The 23671-nt window shown below is 42.6% G+C and overlaps 1 protein-coding gene across 2 annotated transcripts in view; it reads right to left on the reverse strand.

The window, feature by feature from the left end:
* KCNH1 (potassium voltage-gated channel subfamily H member 1) overlaps positions 1 to 23671 on the reverse strand; it is a 423297-nt gene that overhangs the window by 237119 nt on the left and 162507 nt on the right. The gene's annotated exons all lie outside the window — the stretch shown is intronic.

The raw sequence follows: 23671 nt of genomic DNA on the forward strand, positions 1-23671 counted from the left end.
GAAGTTTTAGCCCCAGCAATCAGAGAAGAAAAGGAAATAAAAGGAATCCAAATTGGAAAAGAAGAAGTAAAGCTGTCACTGTTTGCAGATGACATGATACTATACATAGAGAATCCTAAAGATGCTACCAGAAAACTTCTAGAGCTAATCAATGAATTTGGTAAAGTAGCAGGATACAAAATTAATGCACAGAAATCTCTAGCATTCCTATACACTAATGATGAAAACTCGAAAGTGAAATTAAGGAAACACTCCCATTTACCATTGCAACAAAAAGAATAAAATACCTAGGAATAAACCTACCTAAGGAGACAAAAGACCTGTATGCAGAAAATTATAAGACACTGATGAAAGAAATTAAAGACGATACAAATAAATGGAGAGATATACCATGTTCTTGGATTGGAAAAATCAACATTGCGAAAATGACTCTATTACCCAAAGCAATCTACAGATTCAATGCAATCCCTATCAAACTACCACTGGCATTTTTCACAGAACTAGAACAAAAATATTTCACAATGTGTATGGAAACACAAAACACCCCGAATAGCCAAAGCAATCTTGAGAAAGAAAAACAGAGCTGAAGGAATCAGGCTCCCTGACTTCAGACTATACTACAAAGCCACAGTAATCAAGACAGTATGGTACTGGAACATAAACAGAAATATAGATCAATGAAACAGGATAGAAAGTCCAGAGATAAACCCACGCACCTATGGTCACCTTATCTTTGATAAAGGAGGCAAGAATATACAGTGGAAAAAAGACAGCCTCTTCAATAAGTGGTGCTGGGAAAACTGGACAGCTACATGTAAAAGAATGAAATTAGAATACTCCCTAACACCACACATAAAAATAGACTCAAAATGGATTAAAGACCTAAATATAAGGCCAGACACCATCAAACACTTAGAGGAAAACATAGGCAGAACACTCTATGACATAAATCACAGTAAGATCCTTTCTGACCCACCTCCTAGAGAAATGGAAATAAAATCAAAAATAAACAAATGGGACCTAATGAAACTTAAAAGCTTTTGCATAGCAAAGGAAACCATAAACAAGACGAAAAGACAACCCTCAGAATGGGAGAAAATATTTGCAAATGAAGCAACTGACAAAGGATTTATCTCCAAAATTTACAAGCAGCTCATGCAGCTCAATACTAAAAAAACAAACAACCCAATCCAAAAATGGGCAGAAGACCTAAATAGACATTTCTCCAAAGAAGATATTCAGATTGCCAACAGACACATGAAACAATGCTCAACATCATTAATCATTAGAGAAATGCAAATCAAAACTACAATGAGATATCATCTCACACCTCTTGCACTGTTGGTGGGAATGTAAATTGATACAGCCACTATGGAGAACAGTATGGATGTTCCTTAAAAAATTAAAAATAGAACTATCATACAACCCAGCAATCCCACTACTGGGCATATACCCTGAGAAAACCATAATTCAAAAAGAGTCATGTACCAAAATGTTCACTGCAGCTCTATTTACAATAGCCAGGACATGGAAGCAACCTAAGTGTCCATCAACAGATGAATGGATAAAGAAGATGTGGCACATATATACAATGGAATATTACTCAGCCATAAAATGGAATGAAACTGAGGTATTTGTAGTGATGTGGATGGACCCAGAGACTGTCATACAGAGTGAAGTAAGTCAGAAAGAGTAAAACAAATACCGTATGCTAACACATATATATGGAATCTATAAAAAAAAAAAGAAGAAGAAAAAATAGTCATGAGGAACCTAGGGGCAAGACGGGAATAAAGATGCAGACCTACTAGAGAATGGACTTGAGGATACGGGGAGGGGGAAGGGTAAGCTGGGACAAAGTGAGAGAGTGGCATGGACATATATACACTACTAAATGTAAAATAGGTATCTTGTGGGAAGCAGCCGCATAGCACAGGGAGATCAGCTCAGTGCTTTGTGATCACCTAGAGGGGTGGGATAGGGCGGGTGGGAGGGAGGGAGACGCAAGATGGAGGAGATATGGGGCAATATGTATATGTATAGCTGATTCAGTTTGTTATAAAGCAGAAACTAACACACCATTGTAAAGCAATTATACTCCAATAAAGATGTTAAAAATAAATAAATAAATAATATAATATTAAGGGTTGTGTAACATTTCATATTAAGTAATGAAATATTTTAAGAGTTGCATATTTATTTCATATTGTATATTTCACTCTAATTATATTGTGCATACATATACAAATATTTATGTGTTGAAAAACAGGAAACACACATGGAAAAACATAAAACTTTAACAGTGGTTACTGGTGCACTGTCAAGTTATGGAATTACAGGCAATTTTTGTTATATTTGTATATATTTTTGTTACGCTTATATGTATTTACTTTACAATTACAAAAAAATAGTTTTTAAGATAAAAATAAAGAAACAGCTGAGAAGAATAAAGAACTGAGATTCTGTTTTCTCAGGAAAGTTACAAATTCTTGGAAGGCTACATCACTTCCCTCAGGTCAGGGATACAATCAGACACAATGTACTTAATCACAGTCAATCAAAGAATCTCAGAGCCAGAAGAAGACTGATTTCACCTGGTCAAGCCGCCTCCTTCCAGTCCCACCGGGACAGGCCTATTCTCCGAATAGTAGTTCTCTAGGGAATAGCACTGTGGTAGGGGCAGGAATACCAGTGTAGAAATCTGTAAAATGGCGTCTGACGCCCAGGTAAGCCACTAACTTCCTATGTGAATGTGGACAATGCAGCTACCTCTTAGTTCTCTTGTCTAGACAATGTGGGAGGTGGACTGGAAGAGCTCTACATCTTCTCCAAATGCTCACGTACTTTTATCTCCAAAGGGAACTGAAACATATTACAGAAGCTGTAACATTCAAAACCTCAAAACTCCTATTCCAAAGTGATTCCAAGGTGTAGGGAAAGGAGATTTCCATTAAACTTTTCCTACTTCTATTAAAAAGCAAACAAACAAGCAAATGGCATAAAGACATTTCTTTGAACTAAGACTTCGGTCTCCCTTACGTAGCAAAAATCCAGCAGCAGAATGATGCCCTTCACCAGGTAGAATGAATGACTTTTCACTATCCTAAGGACTGGACAGTTTCCAGGTCACTGCTATTCTCTTTTGTCCTCCATACCCTTAATGACAACCCCCAAGGGTTAGGATACGTCACAGACTGAAGGAAAACGTGTAAATGCTTTCTAGTAAGTCTGTGTCAGAGGCTCACCAAGGCTGCTTTCTTCTCCTGGGCACATAGCTAACCACATTTCCCAGCCTCTTTCCATCTGGGTGGGTCTCTGGAACTAGTTCTGGCCAGTGGAATGTGAGGTGAAATGAGTGTCACTTCCAAGCCAAGACAGCTAAAAGTTAAGTGTGCTTTCTCTACAAGCTTTTTCTTTTCCCTGGCATGTGTTCCTTGAGGCCAAGTACTGAAGATGGTGGATGTACAGCATGGAAGGGCCCGGGGTACCTGGAAGACTATGTGGAACACCCCCTCCCCCACCAAATCATCTTGAAACCTATTGTGATGTCAATTAAAAAAGGAACCTCTGAAGTAAGCCACTGAAATTTTGGGGGATATTTGTTACAGCAGCTATCATTAGCTGTCTCTGACAAATGAACACACAAACCATATGGAGCATAGCCTTGGCAATAAAAACCACTGATCAGGTTACCACAAATTATTTCACTGAGGTAGGGGTGAAGGAGGTAGGATTTATTGCCCTTTAAAAAAAGAACAAACAAACGGGGACCTCCCTAGTGGCACAGTGATTAAGAATCCACCTGCAGGCTTCCCTGGTGGTGCAGTGGTTGAGAGTCCACCTGCTGATGCAGGGGACACGGGTTCGTGCCCCGGTCTGGGAAGATCCCACATGCCTTAGAGTGGCTGGGCCCGTGAGCCATGGCCGCTGAGCCTGCACATCCGGAGCCTGTGCTCCGCAACGGAAGAGGCCACAACAGTGAGAGGCCCGCATACTGCTAAAAAAAAAAAAAAAGAAGAAGAATCCGCCTGCCAATGCAGGGGACATGGGTTCGATTCCTGGTCCAGAAAGATCCCACATGCCGCAAAGCAACTAAGCCCATGCACCACAACTACGGAGCCTGAGCTCTAGAGCATGCGAGCCCCAACTGCTGGGCCCATGTGCCACAACTACTGAAGCCCGCACACCTAGATTCCCATGCTCTGCAACAAGAGAAGCCCGCGCACCACAACGCAGAGTAGCCCCCCACTCGCCACAACTAGAGAAAGCCCGCGCGCAGCAACAAAGACCTAACTCAGCCAAAAATAAAATAAAAATTTAAAAAAAACCAAATAACAGTTTTGTAGCCATAAAACTCACAAGAGAAATAATCATTTCTGGCCCAACATACACCTGCAAACAGATAATAATGGGTTTTTCTAGGCCAAGGGACTACATCCCCAGGGTCGGTTCATCCAAACTGCTAACTATGACGAAGTTTACCGTTGGCATGTCCAGTATTCATCCCCTGGCTCCCCTTTACCCTCCATGTGCTTTTCTCAAAAATCTGCCATGAGAAAATCCTCATATTAAGGTGTAAAAGACGGATGAGGGTAAATGGATATCCTCTCTCCACAGAGTATTTGCATTTTATCAGAGGGAAACCAGCTTCCAATAGTGGAATTAAAAACACCCACAGCCTGGAAGGAGATATTCTGGGAGGCAAAGGAGCCTTTTTGATGACTCAGAAATCAAACACATATAAGCAGCCACTTATTCGCCACCTCCTCATAAGGAGTTTCCTGCAATCATCTTTCAAAGCAGTTCTACTCTGAAGGAGAACTTATTACCCAGGGCAAAATGACTGCCTCGTCATTTTTTCCTCACTCATATTCAACCCAAAGCAACATTTATGGAGAACCGACTATGTACTCCGTGTGCTAATGCTACAGGGAAGAGATTAAAATGGTGCTGTCTTTGTCTTCTTGCTCACTATTGCATCTTCAGTGCCTGGCATGTGGAGGATGCTTGATAGAAAGAAAGGAGAGAGGAAGCAAAAGCCTAATAACTAATGAGAGATAATAACTAAGTAGTTATTAGCAAAAGCCTAATAACTAATATGATTAGTGAAGAGATACTTCTACCTAATAGTCACAGAACTTGAGAGCTGAGAGGGAGCATAGAAATCATCTAGTCCAGCTCCTCTGAGCCCAGCAAAGTCTTCTAGAGCTCCCTTAAGGAATGGTCATTCAGCCTCTCCTCGAACTCTCCCGTACCTCTTGAAGATCCCATTCTGTGGCAGGCATTCACACAGATGAACAACTGGGTCCCATCACCTTTCACATCTCCCTTACACTCCATCCGCACTTCATCCTTCTTCCCTTCTCCATCCCTTCCCAGTGGCCACCACATCACATGCAACTACTACCCAAAGGCTGTGCTATCCTCTGGCCATATACTCCAGACAACACAAGCATCCCAGACAGTGGATGCATACTGGCATCTCTGTGCCTGCTCCGTCAGCCCAGAATGCCCAGGTCCCCAATTTCTGCCAGCTGGTACACTAGTTATCCTTCAGTTCAGGTCTGCCACTACCTCCACCCTACAGACTTCTATGACCACCCCGGAGGCACAACCGATCCCTCACCCCTCCATGTGTCCACCGTATTCTGTATCCATCACTTTGCATTAAAGTTTCCTATACCCGGTTCCCCAACTACATCAGAACTACATCTTCCTGAAGGTAGAAGCCATTTGTTATTCATTTTAGAAGCTTCTTATATTGGGTTGAATAGTGTTCCTCCCCAAATTCAAGTCTTCCCCAGAACCCCAGAACGTAACCTTATGTGGAAATAGGGCCACAAGTGCAGGTATAGTTAGTTAAGATGAGGTCATATTGGAATATGGTGGACCCAGAATCCAGTATGACAGGTGTCCTTATAAGACAAACACAGAAAGACACGTGTGACTATGAATGCAGAGGTTGGAGTGATATGTCTTCAAGCCAAGGAATGCCAAGGATTACCAGCAACACCAGAAGCTAAGAGAAAGGCATGGAACAGATTCTCTTCTAGAGCCTTCAAAGAGAGGATGGCCTAGCTGACACCTTGATTTTAGATGTCTAGCCTCCAGAACTGTGAGAAAATAAATTTCTGCTGTATCAAGCCACCCAGTTCGTGGTAATGTCACAGCAGCCCTAGGAAACTAATATATCTATACAAGGTTTAAAACCAGCACCTACTCAGAGAGGGTCTCAAATGTTTTCTAAACTAAATTGAAGAGTTTGGCTTATGAGAGAATTCTTTCTCATTTTAACGAGCTTCTGGAACAATATAAAATAAGCACTTCCTCATTGTGTTATCTGTAATACACAGATGCTCTATTACACGGTTTTGCATCAGTTCCCTCTTATCGCACTAACAGTTGGAATTCTAGCTGTTTAAAAGCATTTCAAGCTATTAATTTGCTTTTTTTGCCTTATTTGCCTGAAGTTCAGTGGATTAGATAAATAGAATATTCCAAACTTTTTTAAAATTTTAGTACGCTAAAAATATGACAGCACCATATGGTAGAGAATCACATTTCCCCAGGGACTTCTTGTATCAGAAGTCCTGCCTCACATTTAGATAGTTCCAGAGAGTTCTTTATCAAACCCTTAAAGTTATGAAGAACCAAGGATTTCAAGTTGAGTCCACGTGGCTGTAGGACAGTGAGAACCTGGCCTGGTGAGCCTCACCATTGAAGGCCAACAAGTACAACTGGAAGGAAGCCTTCTGAAATCTCAATTACCTCAGTTGTAGTGATCTTGATGTTATTCAGATTGAAATGGACATTTGGTAATTATCAGATTCATTTGTGTGTGAACTATCAAGTTTTGCCTACTTACCCAGACCAAATTATTTCGTTAACTTGGGCTATACCTTGCCTCAACTAGCCATATTCATCAATCTTCTGCTCTTTTTTTTTTTTCCTGTCGTACACATGAAAATAACACTGTCACAGACTGATGACAAAGTGTTATTGAAAAGAACAACTCAGTCTTTCGGGTTCCTGAAAAGTTTCCCCAGGCTTCCAAGTCTGTGTGGTGACATATAGCATCCATAGGAAATTCTGCAGGTTCACTCTATTTTTTTTGATGGCTTTCAACCTCACATTACTCAAAATTACTCTTCTCCCACATCCTCCTCCAGCTAAAGGTCTCCTTCATATGCTTCCTCAGAGTCCTCTAGAACCTATCCTCATGCATAGAGAAATTCCCAGCCTCAGGATTTTCATGGATTGTTCCCACCACCTTCCTGCTTTAGTTGAAACTGGCTCTCCCAAGCACCTTGCTTTTCCCCATCCTGGAGTCAGGAGTAGGGAGTTTCAAACGCCACACTTGGATCTTCCCGATAAGAGTTGTTTGACACTCAAAAAAAAGAGAAAGAAACTCGCCTTCTCGCCTTCTTTAAGATTCATGCCATCCAGCAATACCACCTCCTCATTACTGTCATCTGATTATTGATAGTTAACATCTATTGAATGCTTACAAATATGCCAGAACTTGGGCTTCATCTTTTATTAATTATCCTATTTATCAACTTCTCTGTCCCTCCCTTTCATCACCTGGCTGCCAGCCCATCTCCTGCTATCAGCATGGGAAACTTTAATGTTCATGGGGAAAAATCATTCAACACTCCAGTCTCTCTACTCCCAGTGACCTTCAACCCCCCCCCACCCCACCCTCTGGACCTGGTCATCACTGGGAACCGCTCCATCTCTGAAATCTTACACACCAGCATTCAACACAATGACTACACACTTCCATTCCTCCCACTTTCTCCTTTATCACATCCAACTTGCTCTTGGGCTTCTCTTTCATATCTCTACCACCATCTTTTTTTCCCCAACCATCAGCTGTCTCCAGATTTCACCTCCTTTCACATCATACTCGACCCTGTTACATCACTTCAAGTACCCTCCTCCAACCCTCACAATCTCTCTCCTTGCCCTCCCGCCCCATTTGCCCTGCCAAACCCAGCAGCGCAGGGACTGGGCTATCATTTCCATTCTCAGCTAAGTCCCCAGATGTTTCTCACCCATCCTTCTCCTCTTCCATCGAGCAACCCCCTCTCCCATTCCCATCAACAGCTATTCCAAATCTTCACTACTCTCCTCAAGATCCCACCTGACCTGTGCCTTCTTATTCTCAGCCAACATTATCTCCCCATTCAGAGAGAGAGCAGAGGCCACGAGTATCAATTCTCATCTACATTCCACCTTCACAAACACGAGCATGAGCATTTGCACCATCCTTCCACACTGGACCAAAACTCACTCCTCACCCACCCAGGAACATCATCCCATCAACCATTCACCCTTCCCTCTATTCCCTTCCTTTGTCTTGAAATCTCCCCTTCACAGACTCATTTCTCTTGACTATAATCATACTACCATCTCTAGTCCCATGCAACTCTCCAGATATATTAACTCTCCTTCTCTTCCTGAAACCATAATCAACACACAATGGCTCAGTTTCCTCATTTCCCAACCCACTGTACTCAAATGTCCACTCGCACCACTTCCCAGACTCTACTGTCTCAAAGGTCACCAGTCACCTTCTAATTGTCATACCTTCAGCATTTGATACCTGTAATGGGCATGTGACATTCTTCATGGCCACACAGGGTCTACACTGTCTGCCTATGTTTGGGGAATCACCATCTTACAAAATAGAGCTCACCTCCCACCCAGAAGTTGAAGACACCATAAACCTTCCTCTGCAGCTTCCTTTGCAGCTAATGGGCAAGCACATGACCTAGAACCTGCCCATCAGAGACACCCACCCCAGTTGCTGGATGGTATCCAATGGAGGAAGTGTGCAGGACCCCTTTTGCAAGAGCATGGCAGCATCACCCAGTTTCCAGAGGCAGCAGGAGCAATTCTGGAATTGATACCCAGGGTCCACTGACGTGCTGTCAGCACTGCACGTTTCGAGTCCATGTCCAGTATCAACAGCAGTGGTATGTTCACTGGACCAGCTCTGCTATATGATCTGGGGCATTGTCCCTAGCAGCATAGCCTCCAAATGTTTTCTGTACCTAACATCCTTTTTTTTCTCCTCAAGTTCTAGAATTTATATACCAGTGCTATTCTCAATAGACACAAACTGAAAATCACTCATATTGTAATACACATTGGAATAAATTAATAGTTAAATGTTTACACTATGGAATCCTATGCAACAGTGGCAAAGCATGATCACAACAACAGGCAACCATATAGGTATATTCACAAACAACATAAGGAATAAAAAAGCCCAATCCAAAAGTGGTTATCCTGTGTCATAACTGAATAAACTTTTTCCTCCTTACATTAGCCAGACTTGAACACTGACTACTACCACAATGTGGGATGGACTTGCCTCCCTTAGTTCCCACAACACGTCTTTTTTTTTTTTTTTTTTTTTTAACATCTTCATTGGAGTATAATTGCTTTACAATGGTGTGTTAGTTTCTGCTTTATAACAATAATTCCCCAAAGCATTGCTCTTGGCCTTCTTCTCTTCGCAATATACCCCTTTCCCTGGGCAGCTGCATCCATTAATGTGGCTTTAACCACCATCTATATACTAACTACCTATAAATCCATCTTTCCAAACCAGACATTTCTCCTGACCTTAAGACCCCTGTGGGCATGTCACTGGCATACCCCATGGCTTCCTCAGTCTGACATGTCTAACCCTCAGCCCAGCTCCTATTCCCCAGCCTGGAGAATGTGCCCAAGGTATACAGTCTCCCAAGTGAAAAACTAGATGTCTTCATCTTAGCTATGCAAACTTTTAATTGAATGTTCTTTTTACAAGGGTGATGTTAAGGCATATCAGTATTCCAATGCATAATTTGCTGCCATTTGGATAAAAACAGAAAAATATTTTCTTGTCTGTACACATAATATCTATGGAACTATACATAAGATACTAGAAACACTGATGGTCCCAGGAAGGGAGATTCTTCATTGTAATATCCTTTTGAATGTTATACCATGTGAATTTTTGTTTATCCAAAAATTTTAAAACTTAAATTATAAGAATAATTAAATACAAGTTTTAAAATATGACCCAACCCTGCTTAGAACCATTCAATGGCTTTCATTGTCTTCTGAATAAAATTCCATTCGTTGAGCAAAAAAAAATGCCTTTGTAATTTGGTCTTGGACAGCTTCATCGTTCACTGCTTCCCTCCCAGGCATCCTCTGCTTTAATCATATCAAATTATTTGTGATTCCACAATCACACTATGCCCTCATGCCTTCACACGTGCTGTTCCTTCAGACTCAACCCTGGTTGTCTGCCTGGCAAACCCTTACCCATCCTTAAGGACATTTCTCAATACCCCAGTGGTAGGATGACTCACATATTTATTACTAAAATTGTGACTGTATCAAGTTTAAAAGTAGTTCACCTTTTAAAATAAATATTAGAGTGAACTCAAATGTATCCCAATAATAGTATTACTCTCTTGTTTGAATTCTAATTTGCTTTTTTGACCCGCAGAAAAAGGAGTATAGGCACGGTGGCACCCTAGAAACTGTGGATCTGATATCATATTCAGGAACATAATCCACTGAGTGTCCGTGACGGTTAACTGTATGTGTCCACTTGACTGGGACACACGGTGCCCAGATATTTGGTTAAACATTATTCTGGGTGTGTCTGTGAGGGTGATTCTGGAGTGAGATGAATCAACAGACTGAGTAAAGCGGATCACTCTCCCCAGTGTGGGCAGGCCTCGTCCAATCCACTGGAGGCCTGAATTGAACTAAAAGTCGCATAAGGGAGAATTCATGCTCTCTGACTGCTTTCAAGCTGGGATATCAGTCTTCTCCTGCACTCAGACTAGACGTTAACCACCTCTCCTGGGTCTCCAGCTTGCAAATGGTGGATTATGGGGCTTCTCAGCTCCATAATCACCATAAGCCAATAATCCTGATCATAGATAGTGATAAGATTTATTTTTATATATTTATAATATATATACATCCTACTGGTTGTTTCTCTGTAGGTCCCTGACTAACACAGGGTCTTAGTGGGAGAAAGGTTGAGAACTGCTAGTCTAACACATAACACAGTCATCTCTCCCATGATGCCTTTCCTGATACCCAAAGGCAGAGTTCAACATGCCCTGCACTAGATTCCCGTGACTGGTCCTTGATTCATTCTTCCAACAAATACTTACTGAGCGCCTATAGTATGAAGCAAACATGGTTTCAAACACTGATAATAGATCAGTGATGAACTAGACCAATATCCTCACCCTTCTGGCACTTTCATTCAATCGGGAAAGACAGACAATAAGCAAAATAAGTAAAATAAATGGTATGTTATATGTTATGACAATAAGATGAAAAACTAGCAGGAAATGAAAATAAGGAGTGCCAGGAAGAGGGGGTGACACTCAGTGTTAAATACGGCTGTGAAGGAAAACTTCACTGAGATCTTGGCATTTAAGTAACAGTTAGTGGAGATGAGAATTTGAGCCACCAGAGCATCTAAGGGAAGCATGCTCCAGACGGAGCAGCAAGTACCACATGTTCCGGGGTAGGAGGGTCACATGGTCCTTATATTAGGTTGGCAGGCCCTTGAGATCAGGAAACACACCTTCCATGAGAGTAACAGTTAATTATTTTAATTTAATGAAAATAGCAATTTATTGAGTACTTACTAAGTGCCAAACACAGTAAGGGCTTTACAAGCATTATCTCATTTAAACCTCTTGATCCTGTGAATTAGGTATATTATATATCCAATTTACAGATGAAGAAACCGAAAGAATCGTTTGTCCAGAATCACACAGGTAGAAAGTAGCAGAGCTGCAATCTGAATGCTGACCAACTGACTCCCAAGAGTATGCTTTTAACCCTCTGCTCTCAAGACTCCACCTTTAATTTCCCGTCTTTTGAGTTCTAGCACCTTGCAGATGTTCAATAAGTGTTTGTTGAATGGAAACTCACCCTGAGACTTCCTCCAAGGAGAAGTGACAGTAGTAAGTCTAGAGGTCTATTATAAGGATTTACTACTTTATTAACAGAGCTTGGTTTGTTTGTTATCTTTAAAACAGAGATGACTTCAAGAATAAATGTTCCATGACGATCCCACCACTCTGAGAACTGCAGGTCCATTTTAACTGCATAATGGAATAAACTGGCTTACCAGATCTTATTGGAGGTTACTCCCTGAAGCTTAAATATAACTTGCTTCCCTTTCATTGCTTCAACATTTTACTTTAGTCTCATTTAATTTGATTCAGTCATTTCCTGAAAACTTAGTACAGGAAGACACAGCCCAGAGCTACCAGTGATACAAAACCAAGGCAGACGCAATCCCCTGCCCTCACAGTGCCTACGATCAGACCACAGAGAAGAATACAGCCTGCAAATGACACAGCCTGAAAACACAGACTGCAATGCGGCAGCAAACACAAGTTGGCTGCCACTATAAAGACTGAAAGAGCACAAGTCTGGGGGTGGTGCATAAACGGAATTTGTTTCTAGTTCACCTAACAGGTCTGTGGACCATATTCAGGGGAAGGATGTGGTTAGGAAGTGTAAGGGAGCTTTTAGCCAGAAATGGGATAGCTTGCAACCTTCCATTCGTTTAATCCAATAATGTATCCAAAAGGCATATCTGCAGTCTTCTTAGAAAACAATCACTGAAGGAAGTTTAGAAATTTTGCTTAAAACCATCCACTTTCCTTCTGTTTACAATTCAAACCATAAAATAAACTATGTATTTAGTTGTGATATTATACCATCAGGCTCTTTTCCTTTCTAGAGGCTCCAAAAATGGAAATCTTTATCACTGGCCAAATAAAATCCAAAGGATATAGTATACAGAATCTGGTTTTATCAAGCCATGTCTCTGTCTTTCTCAGAATAGTAATCTCAGGTTTTCTTCTTGCAGGGAAGTGAAATGAATCCAAGTAGCCTAGACTGTACTTTCTCTCCTATGAAGGAAGCAATAAAATTATGTTGTGTCTGCAAGTCTGATATTGCTGCAGAATCAGCCATGCCCTCAATTTGCTTTAGGCTGATTTAAATTATCAGAGAATTTAAGTCAAATCAATGGCACAGGTGAAAATCCCAGTGACTTCCAGGAGGGTCATGTCTGCAGGAGTTTTCAGCACTGGGGCCCAAGTAGCGCACTGGTTCACAAATCATTGTCTGGCCAGAGCTCTTGACAGGAAACAACACTGATATTATGAAAGCATCATCTTAACTAGCAACATGTGAAGACTCGGTTGGGCCTCCAGACCACAGGTGATAACACTAATTCATGGAGAGGAGAGGTGCAGGTCATTCCCTATGCAATCTAATTCGGCTTAAAAGACACCCTCCTTCCCCAGACATGATCCACTTCATTCTCATCTTCACCCAAAACCAAGCTTCAAAAAGACCCCAGAAGACCCCAAAAGCTATAAAGTAGCCCCCAAATGTATAGCCTCGTGACAAGCACTGGGAACGTGGGGTATGGCCTTGAGGCCTCCACCAGGGTGGCGAGGAGGGATGACTCACGCAGCTGGTTTAGATGTGGGAAAGGTTCCTGAGGTTTGGGGAGCCTGGCAGAGCAAACAGCAGGCCAGTAGCCCACACACCCAGGTTGTAACTGTGAGAACTGGGGCAGGTGTGAAGTATTCCCAGAGCTCAGGAACTAGCTCACCTGCATTGAGCAAGCACAAGCCCCAGGGCACAGAGCATTCCAGGACGAGAGCTACACAAGCTGCTGGGCACACTTCTGAGGGACCACAGGGAACTCAAAGAAGGGTACGGGGTCAGGCTACGGGGTCAGCTTAGCCCCAGGACACTTCTCGATGTTACTGACACACAGGGCACTGAGAAAGGGAGGGGGAGAAACAGAAGACTCTCAGATGACAGCATGGTCCTAAATTCAGGGATTCCTAGGTTTAAGGTAATAAGAACTCCCTTTTGGCTAGAAGAAGGGTCTGTGCTTCGCCTCTAATATCGTTCATGGTTTTAACTCTGTCCCATCTTCACAACAGATTGAAAGCCCTCAAGGGCTATTCCTCCATGCAGCCTCAGCAGTGAGTGGTGATGGGATCATTCTAGACTCTTCCATTCCATGAAGCAATGACAGACACAGAGCTTCACTCTACTAACATCTGGCCCTCTGAGAGTAAGTCTCTGTAGGAATATTGTAAGGAAAAACTACGGCTCCTTAAAGAGGCTTCTGGTAAGTATAGAGCTCCAAACTTTACGGAAGCAGGTGGAAGTAAGTAAAGATAATCACCATTCTCTGTGGTTAAACTAATCAGTAACTACAACTTTAGGGAAAAAGAGAAGCCACAGAGAAAAGAAATTATTTTCTCATTAGGAAAAAAAAAAAAAGCCACCATGAGGAGGTCCCATGTACACGCAAAGCCACATATAGGACTCAGGCTTGGGGCCAGGCCCTGCCTCTGCCATGCTCTTACTAACTCTGTGACCCTAGTAGGTTACTCAACCTCTGAGCCTCATTTCTTCACCTGTAAAGCGGAGGAAATGCATTTACACAGGGTTAATGCTCACAGAAGTATTAGCTGTTGTTGTCGTTACTCAAGAAATGGTCGGCTTGCTTTCCTTCAGCTGTAAAAATTCAGCCAAAGAAAAAAGAAAAAGACAGGCTTCCCTGGTGGAGCAGTGGTTGAGAGTCCGCCTGCCCTGGTCCGGGAAGATCCCACATGCCGCGGAGCAGCTGGGCCCATGAGCCATGGCCGCTGAGCCTGCGCGCGTCCGGAGCCTGTGCTCCACAACGGGAGAGGCAGAGCCCCAGGGGTAAGTGAAAGTCAGTCTCGCCTGATGTTGGGCTGCAACCCCCAAGCTTTGTAACTGCCCAGCCTCAAGACCGAAGAAAGAGCCCAGAGACAGCAAAAGAGACATCAATGGATTACTGGACAAGGGACTCTTACGCAGGCTGAGGCAGAAGGTCCTGAGCAACACCACATCACACACAGCAAGCAGCAGGCAGAACATGGCAGCATCGCAGGCTAGCATTTATAGCGGAAGTGACGTTCAGGTTGGCTCATCAGTTACCAGGGAAACCAGCAGCTGAGGCTCCTCCCTCACAGCCTCTCAGGTTAACGACCAACACAAGGGCAGATACCTTCCTTTAATAAGCTAGCAGGTGGACCTGTTCTGGCCTAAGCATTAGAACAATCGCCAGCTGGGGTGGGGACAAGCACGCTCATGTGAGTAGGGTGCAGGTGAAGCGGGGACTGGGTCAGAGGGCATACAAAGAGCAAGAGAACAGCCATGTTGAGTGGCCTGGCCATACACCTGATAAGGATATGAAAGCCCGAGGATATCTGGAAAACTAATAGAACACAACTTACACCTAGGTATTTGTATTTCTAAATGCGCTTTAAAGATCTAGCACTTTGACTACAATGATTAGAAATTATTAAAATAACAAACATGCCACCTACAAGTTTATTGCGATGCAAAAGTAGTGTATAGACCCTGACCTGTCAACCCCATGCTAAGTCATAACAAATAATAACCACAATAATTCATTAAGCACTTGCAATACGCCAAGCAGTCCTAACTCTTATATGCATTAACTCACTTGATTCTTATAACTATCCTATAGGATAAATAGTATAATTCTCTCCATTTTATATAAATGTATGGACTATGAATTAACTGATGGACAAGCAACCATGGGGGATGATGAGCTGCAATCAGATTTTAAAAACAAGCAATAAAATCAAACCCTTCCGCGGCTGTTCCAAAGACACAACGAGCCTGCTCTTTTCCTCCATTCACTCAGGAAGTCCTCCCCCAAAGCCAACTTGGCTACAGTAGGAGAGACTGATGATTGCCACCTTCTCTTCTAGCAGCGAGTAGGCTGTGTGTATATACAGCAAGTAGCAGAATGAAAAAGTAAAAAACAAAAGCAGTGGTAGAATGAAAAGATGATGCTCCTTCAATCACCTAAAAACCAATGACACGAAAAAGCTTAGATTGGAACTGTGCTGTATTTGTACAGACTGAGGACTCTGGGCTCTTAAAAGGTGACCAACCTGCAGACAGGCAGAATGGCATCCCAGCACTACCCAGGGCAGCACCTCATGCAAGTTCCTTGGAGATCCCGTAACTATGGGTTCCCCACACGTAACAGTCCCAGTGAGAGGAAACTGGCTCCAGTTCTTTAAGTGCTGTTTATTATTCAAATCACTTCGCCAAAGCCACTGATGCCCAGAGAGGGGAAGAGACTAACCCAAAGGCCAGTGGCGAAGCTGGGGCCATTTTGCAGGTCTTCCAACTCTCAGCTGGTACACAGAGCTATAGTGAGGCTACAGCAAAGAAATTCATAGGGACATCTTTTGGAAAATTAAAATCTAAAGCTCTACGAGTGAGTGCTGGTGGCACTGTTGATATTATTTATAAATGGTTTTTAAAGTCATGATGCATTTAGAGACAGTAATTTAAGTCCCTTCCTGGTGATAGTAGGACAGTCCCATATTTATACAGAAAAGAGCTCTCAGCTGCAAAGGCCTCCAGGCAAGTGAACAGAGCCACGGTTCTCCAGCCCAGGAAGCAGATGGCCAAAGGAAGCTGCCAAAGGGTGGGACCACTAAATGGCCCAAACCTAAATGCAGGACATAAGCCTCACTCAGGAGCCCTGGGATGACAGAAGTTTGGCTCAGGAGGGGACCCCAGGGATCACAGAGCCCACATCTACCATCTTACAGATAAAAAAACAAAGGTGCTGGGAGAGCTCACTGTATCCATGAAACAAGGATTCCCCATTCTCCCCTCCGCAGCCCCCAGAAATCTCAGATTTACTTCTCTCTCTAACATACCCTATCCCCTTCCCTGTTTCATTTTTCTCCAGAGCATTTATAGTAGTTCCTCCTTACCTGTGGGGGTACATTCCAAGACCCCTAGTGAATGCCAGAAACTGAGGATAGAACCAAACCCTATCCAGTCGATCTTTGAACAATGCAGGGGTCAGGGGTGTCAATCCCCCGAGCAGTCGAAAATCTGTGTATATCTTTATGGTTAGCCTTCCATATCCACTGTTCCGCACTGGCGGATTCAACCAATTGTGGATTGGGTAGAACCATAGTATTTATTTTTAAAAATCTGCATATAAATAGACCCACACAGTTCAAACCCATGTTGATCAAGGGTGAACTCTATATACTATATATTTTCCTATACATGCATGGCTGTGATAAAGTTTAATTTATAAATGAGGTACAGTAATAATATCCAAATTGCCAGCATAATGACTCTTGTATTTGGGGGCCATTATTAAGTCAAATAAGGGTTACTTGAACACAAGCACTGGGATACCATGATGCTACGACAGCCAATCTTGTAACTGACGTAACTACCAAGTGAGTAGCGGACAAAGGGATGATCCATGTCCAGGGTGAGACAGAGCAGGATGGCTGGAGATTTCATCACACCACTCAGAACAGCACACAATTTAGAACTTAAACATCATTGTTTCTTTCTGGAATTTTCCATTTCATATTTTTGGACCACAGTTGACCGAGGGTATTTGAAACCATGGAAAACAAAACCACAGATAAGGGGTAGGGGTGGAGGGGACTACTGTATAGGCTTTGCCTTTTATATATTATAGGCTTTACGCTTGTTTATTGCCTGGCCCCCATACTACAAGGTAAACACCACGCCGAGGAGCACTGCTGTATCCTGAGCACCTAGAACACTGCAACAAGCTCTCAGTAATGATCGGTTGAATGGATGGATACATCGCATCTACCTAGCACTTAAGAGTTTACAAAGTATTTCCATGAACATTATCCCTTGGTTTTTATTAAATAACTGAAAATGTCTTAGAGGAATCACAACATGAAGGTCAGACTTTATATCTCCCCCTGGTGTTGGAGCAGGTCCTGGTGGCCTGAGGCAGGGCTTGTACTTTCCTGGGGTAATTAGGGAGCACTGGGCCGGAAAGCAGTCCCAGCATACCTGCCCGTCCTGGAAGCCAGGGAGCAGACCCGTCTTCCTGAGGGAGGCAAGATGCCCTTCCCCTCACTGGTGAAAGCCTGGAGGCAAAACCGTGTTTTAGAATTGTAAATCCTTTTCCATTTGCTTCACTCAGGACCAAAACTAGGACACTAGTTTGTGAAGCGGACAATCGCTGGGACACTCCTGGCTTTAGAAACTCCTGTAATACTCATCCAGTTTTAGATGCAGAGTACACGGCACTGCCTTCTCTGGGGCATCCACTTCAGCCCAAAAGACAGATCTCACAATAAACAAGGGAGTATCATGTCCCCAGATTTGTGTTTTATTCTCCACCTGGATTATTCTCAGCCATGTGTCTAAAACTTCTACCGTTTTTCAATAAAAACCAGCTCAAACAATACCTCTTCATGGAAGCCTGGTCTGAATCTCCCATTCCCCTGCCCCTCTGCCCCTCTGTGTAATCAATCTCTTCTCACTGAATTCCCACAGCATTTGGTACCATTATTACAACATTCATCATGTCCTACCTTTTACCAAAGGTTTTTCTATCTTGACCTCCTATTACATATATAAACACTTTCTTAGGAACAGAACATGTTCCTTTCACCTAGATATGTCCCTAAGGCATCCAGCACAGACCCAGCACATGGTCGGCATACAGTAATTGATTCCTGAATGATCATGAACACACGATTAGCTATTGGGAGGAACATGACAAGTTACAGCTAAAACCCTACCCTTATCCTCAGGCCTGCATCCATCCAGGGCTCTCTGACTGAATTTGACCTACCTGTTTCTACCATCTTACACTAGTTTTATCAAATGACTCTCCCGCACAAAAAGCCATTTGTTGGTATTATAAACTGATTGCTTCTTTGAGAATGTACTACCCTCAAATCATATCAAGAACCTTCAAAGGTTATTTCCCAATAATCCTTTTACTGGACATTAATAGATGAAAAAAAATCTAAAAGACAGAAAACACCCATTCCAGAACGCTGGATGTTCTCTTTGGCTCGGTTCCTCCTTGTCTCTCATTCCCCACATACAGGCAATCGTGCAGTTCTATTACTTGTGCCTCTACCTGTTTCCAGAACCAGTCCAACTTTCTCCAACCTCATCGACATGGTCGTCTGTCACCTGGATTGCTGCCCCAGCTGCCCTAACTGGCCCCTTGCCTCCAAGCCCACCCCTATCTAATTCATCCTCCACGCTGCAACCCCATTATTCTCTCTAAAAGGCAATTCTGGTCACACTCCTCTCCTGCTCAGGCTCTTCAACACCCTCATGATATATACAGTCCGTGCTCCCCAGTGGGGTACGCAAGTCCCTGGTGATCTGGCCCCTACCTGACCTTCCTGCCTTCTCTCTCCCCTCCTCACACACCTACACTCCAGCCACACTGAACAACCTGAATTCCTCAGACACACCAGCTCTGTCTTACCGCCTTCCCTTCACATAGACTGGTCACCCTGCCTGAAACGATGTCTCCTCCCACCGTCCTCTTCTCCCTTTTCACCCGGTCAATTCCCTACTTATCCTTCATGTTAAGACTCTTCCCTGAGCTCCCAGCCAAGGCAGCCTGCTGCCAAGCAACCAGACGGCGTCCCCGTGTACTCACACTGTGCTATCACAGCCAGCTTACCTGTCCCCCACTTGCCTCCCATACATGACTTAGCTTCTTGACGGCAGGGGCCCTGTCAATTTCAACACCAAATCCCCAGAACCTACTTGGCCCTGTGCCTGGTGCTAACAGGAACTCCACAAATAACTATGAAATGACGTTGGAAATTAGATCAGCCTCTGAGGAGGCAGCTTCTGAACAAGGGTGAGATCGTTACCCCCCATATCCACAGCTCAATCCCTACCCCCATTCACACCACTGGAATGCTGAAAAGCAAATTTAAAACAAATCTAAATGCTCCTTAAAATAAATGAAAGACAAAATAAGCTATATATGTTATGTTCACTGAGACACTACTGGTCAAAGTGAAGAAACGAGGACAACCTACATATCCAACAATAGAAAAAATAAAAGAATAAAAATAAATTTACATTAACTTTGGAAAACTTATATAATTATCAGAAGAACATATTGTAAAATAAAATAAATAAGGGATTTGGGGTCAGTAATCCTGACTTTACTTGCTTGCTATCTGTGTGACCTTGAGTTTATCACTTCATCACCAAGTCTCCCTCTTATCGCATGGGTTGTTGTAATAATAAAACAAGACAATGGATATAAGGGCATTTTTACATTTTTAAAACACTATACAAATACAAGCTCGTTCAAATTATAATTATGATGACTATAACAGAAAAATATTTACAACACAAAGTGAGAAAAGCTGTGTACAAACATGTGTACAACCATGTAAATTACATGTACGTTTAGATAAAGACTGGAAGGAAATGAGCAGAAATGAAAAAGTAGTGGATTAGGGCAGGGGTCAGCAAACATTTTCTGTAAAGGGCCACACAGTAAATATTTCAGGCTCTGGAAGCCATACAGTCTGTCACAACTACTCAGCTCTGCCCATGTTAGCCCAAAGCAGCCAAAAATAATACATTAACAAATGAGCATGACTGTGTTCCAATAAAACTTTATTTATCAACACTGAAATTTGAATTTCATGTCATTTCACATATCGCAAAATATCATTCTTCTCTTCTGGTTTTTTTTCAACCATTTAAAAATGTAAAAACTATTCTTAGCTCACAGGCAATACAGAAACAGGTGGTGGGCAGGATTTGGCCAGATGGTGACAATTTGCTGATCCCTAGGTTAGGGTGATATATAGTGAACTATTTTCTTTTAATATAATTTTCTTTAATATTGTTACATGATTCTTATATTTAAAGAGAAAAAAAAAGAACGCTACCATGAATTCCCTGGGGTCTGCCAGAGCCATTAAAAACCGACCACCCTCAATTTCAAACATGAGTCAGCTGGACCTCATTTCCTCTGTGAACCCATGTCCCATAACAAGCCATCACAGCCCCAGAAGTCTAGCCTCATCTCTCCTTGGAGACTCTCATACAAGACTTGCTGATTCCTTAGCTTTGGCATTTCAAGTTCCCGTCTAAGGTCTTAACCCAAATCTGACTGAAACCAAGCAGGACCCTGTGGGGCACGGAAGCCTTTCTGTGTCCCTAATTTCCTGTTTGTAGGGAGTAGACTCCAGCCTCCATGACCTTCCCTGAGTTCCAAAGAGCAGATTTGAACAGTTGCTAATCAGGGAAGGGAGGGGATGCAGAGACAAGGGAGGAGTAGCCAAGAAACACTAGTGCAGCCTTGGGGCAGGTCCTGGTTCCCCCTCAAGGGAGACACATAACAATATCTTCGAGCTCTTCTACAGAACTAAAACCCCCAACAAATGGAAGTTGTTAGCATTCTTCATTCCAGAGAAGACACCTGAGGCCAGGTTAAAGAAACGCAGGCCCTACACACACTCTGCTCCTTATCAGCAACCCTGCCCTTGAACCACTGCTATAAAACTCCTCACCAAATCCCCCTGGGTTGGGACATACAGTTTTTGAGGGCACAAGCCCACTGTGTCCCCCTTGGCCTGGCAAAGCAATAAAGCTCTTCTTTTCTACTTCACCCAAAACTCTGTCTCTGAGATTCGATTCCACACTGGTGCACAGAGGCCGAGTTTTCAACATCATGACCAATTTCTTCAAGACCAAACTCTAGGCTCACCTTCTCCAAGGAGTCTTCCCTGAGTGACCACAATCCAAATAGGTCACTCTTTTGCTTTATTATGTAATTTGACTATAGAGTTGTTTTTTTTTTTACATTATTCCCAATTGTTACATCCCAGTGTGTTTTCTCTCCCAACAAGATACTAAGATCAAGGGCAGGACCCATGCCTTCTGCTACTTTTCCACCTCCCATAGAGCTTCCTAGAGGACTTCACAAATGTTAGTTGAATAAATGGTGAGAAGAGAACCCAGCCAATGAATGGGGTGCATCAGCAGATGGTCCAGGTTTCTGCTGGTGAGTTTAGTAACGATACGATTAGCACTCTCTGCAGATCTTCCACAACGAGCCATATCGCCCATTGTAATTGTTCATCTGGTCATTGTATTGGCACATTCCAAGCTGCTGCAAAAGAATTATATTCTGTTCACAGAACCACTCACCTCAATTATAGGCCTTGGCATCAACATTATGAGATAACACTATATAAAGACGCTATGAATCATTCGGCTGGGTATAGGGAGGATTTTTAAAAGAAAGAATGGTGAAGCCTGTGAAACCGGCTTTAATCAAATACAATATTCTTCTGAAATCAGAAGTCAGTGAGGAAAGATTATCAAGCTACACAGACACAGAACAAGAATGAAAACAGATGTGATGAAATAAAGTTTGTATTTTAAGGCAAGATGAGAAAAATTTAAACATAAAATTTTTCTCTGCCCCTTTGGGCCTCCTCCTTTCCTGCTACTGTGCATTGCGCATCTGCATTATGCATTGAACAGACCTATGCAACAGCAGAAACACCTGCTCAACCATAAAGATCAATTTTGCTTCTTCTGGTGCCAACCACGTAACTCTTTAGAAGAACATTCTTTTCTTAATCTTTTATAAGGGGTCATGATGACCCACCACTTGCCTTGTATGTGCAGACATCTTTGGTGAACTTTATGTACAATGCCAATATATCATTTCCCTTAAAAATAGTGATTGGTGCAGAACAGACTGGGTCAGACACTGGGGAGATACAGGGCTGCATTTAACGGAAGTTCTTAGCTTAAATACGTACTTATGACCTTATTAATGTTACTAGCTATATCATTACTTCTATTCTGCCTATTTTACAAGATTATTGTTTCCTGCATTACCAGATGTGTGACTGAGGCTTCAAAAAAGTAAGGATGACAAAGCCACTTGAAATGAGCCACCAAATATATAGTTCTGTAAGATCAAGGATTGTAACAGTTTAACTCTGGATAAGGAAGGAAGCAACAAGAGGGAACCATTTCCTGGACCATAACAGACTAGTAAGACAGACAGTCCAGAGGCTTTTGGCTAGTAAAAAGCCAAAAGGGCCCGTCCAGTAACAGCGCATTGAATGGCTATCAATGAAATCCTCATCTGACCTGGGAATGAGCATTCCTAGTGCCAAGGGGCAAACTGGTCATGAAATGCCTCCCAAACCTTGGTCCAAATTTAGGCCAAAAGGGAGGGGATTATAAAATAATGAATGCTGCCCACCAGCCAGTTCTACAAGAATCAAGTCATTAGCCACTACAGTCACTGACCTACAACACACCCTGAAAGGAATTAAGGGTGAAGATGAGAATGAGGCATGGGAAAACTGGCAAAACTGGTCCTCAGTTAGATATCTGCAGGAGAAATAGATATATGCATCTTCCCATATTCAGAAAAGCACTAAAACCATTAACCAAGATCTCTGCTCCTCATGAATAGTAGGAACCTTCTGCCAAGACGTGTGCTTGACTGCATGTACCCCTTAGGGAAAATCACATACATACTGGCCTCCCCCATTATCTCTTAGGAACAGTTCTCAGAGCTCTCTGAGAGACAGTCTTCCAGGTTAAAATCCTCAGGTTGGCTCAAATAAAATTTTTCATTTCTTTCTTATGTTGATCATTAATTTTTTTGTCAAATATATATACACACACACACACACACACATACACACACACACACACACACACACACACACACACACACACACACACA

Source organism: Aethalodelphis obliquidens, unplaced genomic scaffold (assembly GCF_003676395.1).
Source record: "Aethalodelphis obliquidens isolate GAN/ISIS:26980383/991018 unplaced genomic scaffold, ASM367639v1 scaffold48, whole genome shotgun sequence".
In the NCBI taxonomy this organism is placed as follows: domain Eukaryota; kingdom Metazoa; phylum Chordata; class Mammalia; order Artiodactyla; family Delphinidae; genus Aethalodelphis; species Aethalodelphis obliquidens.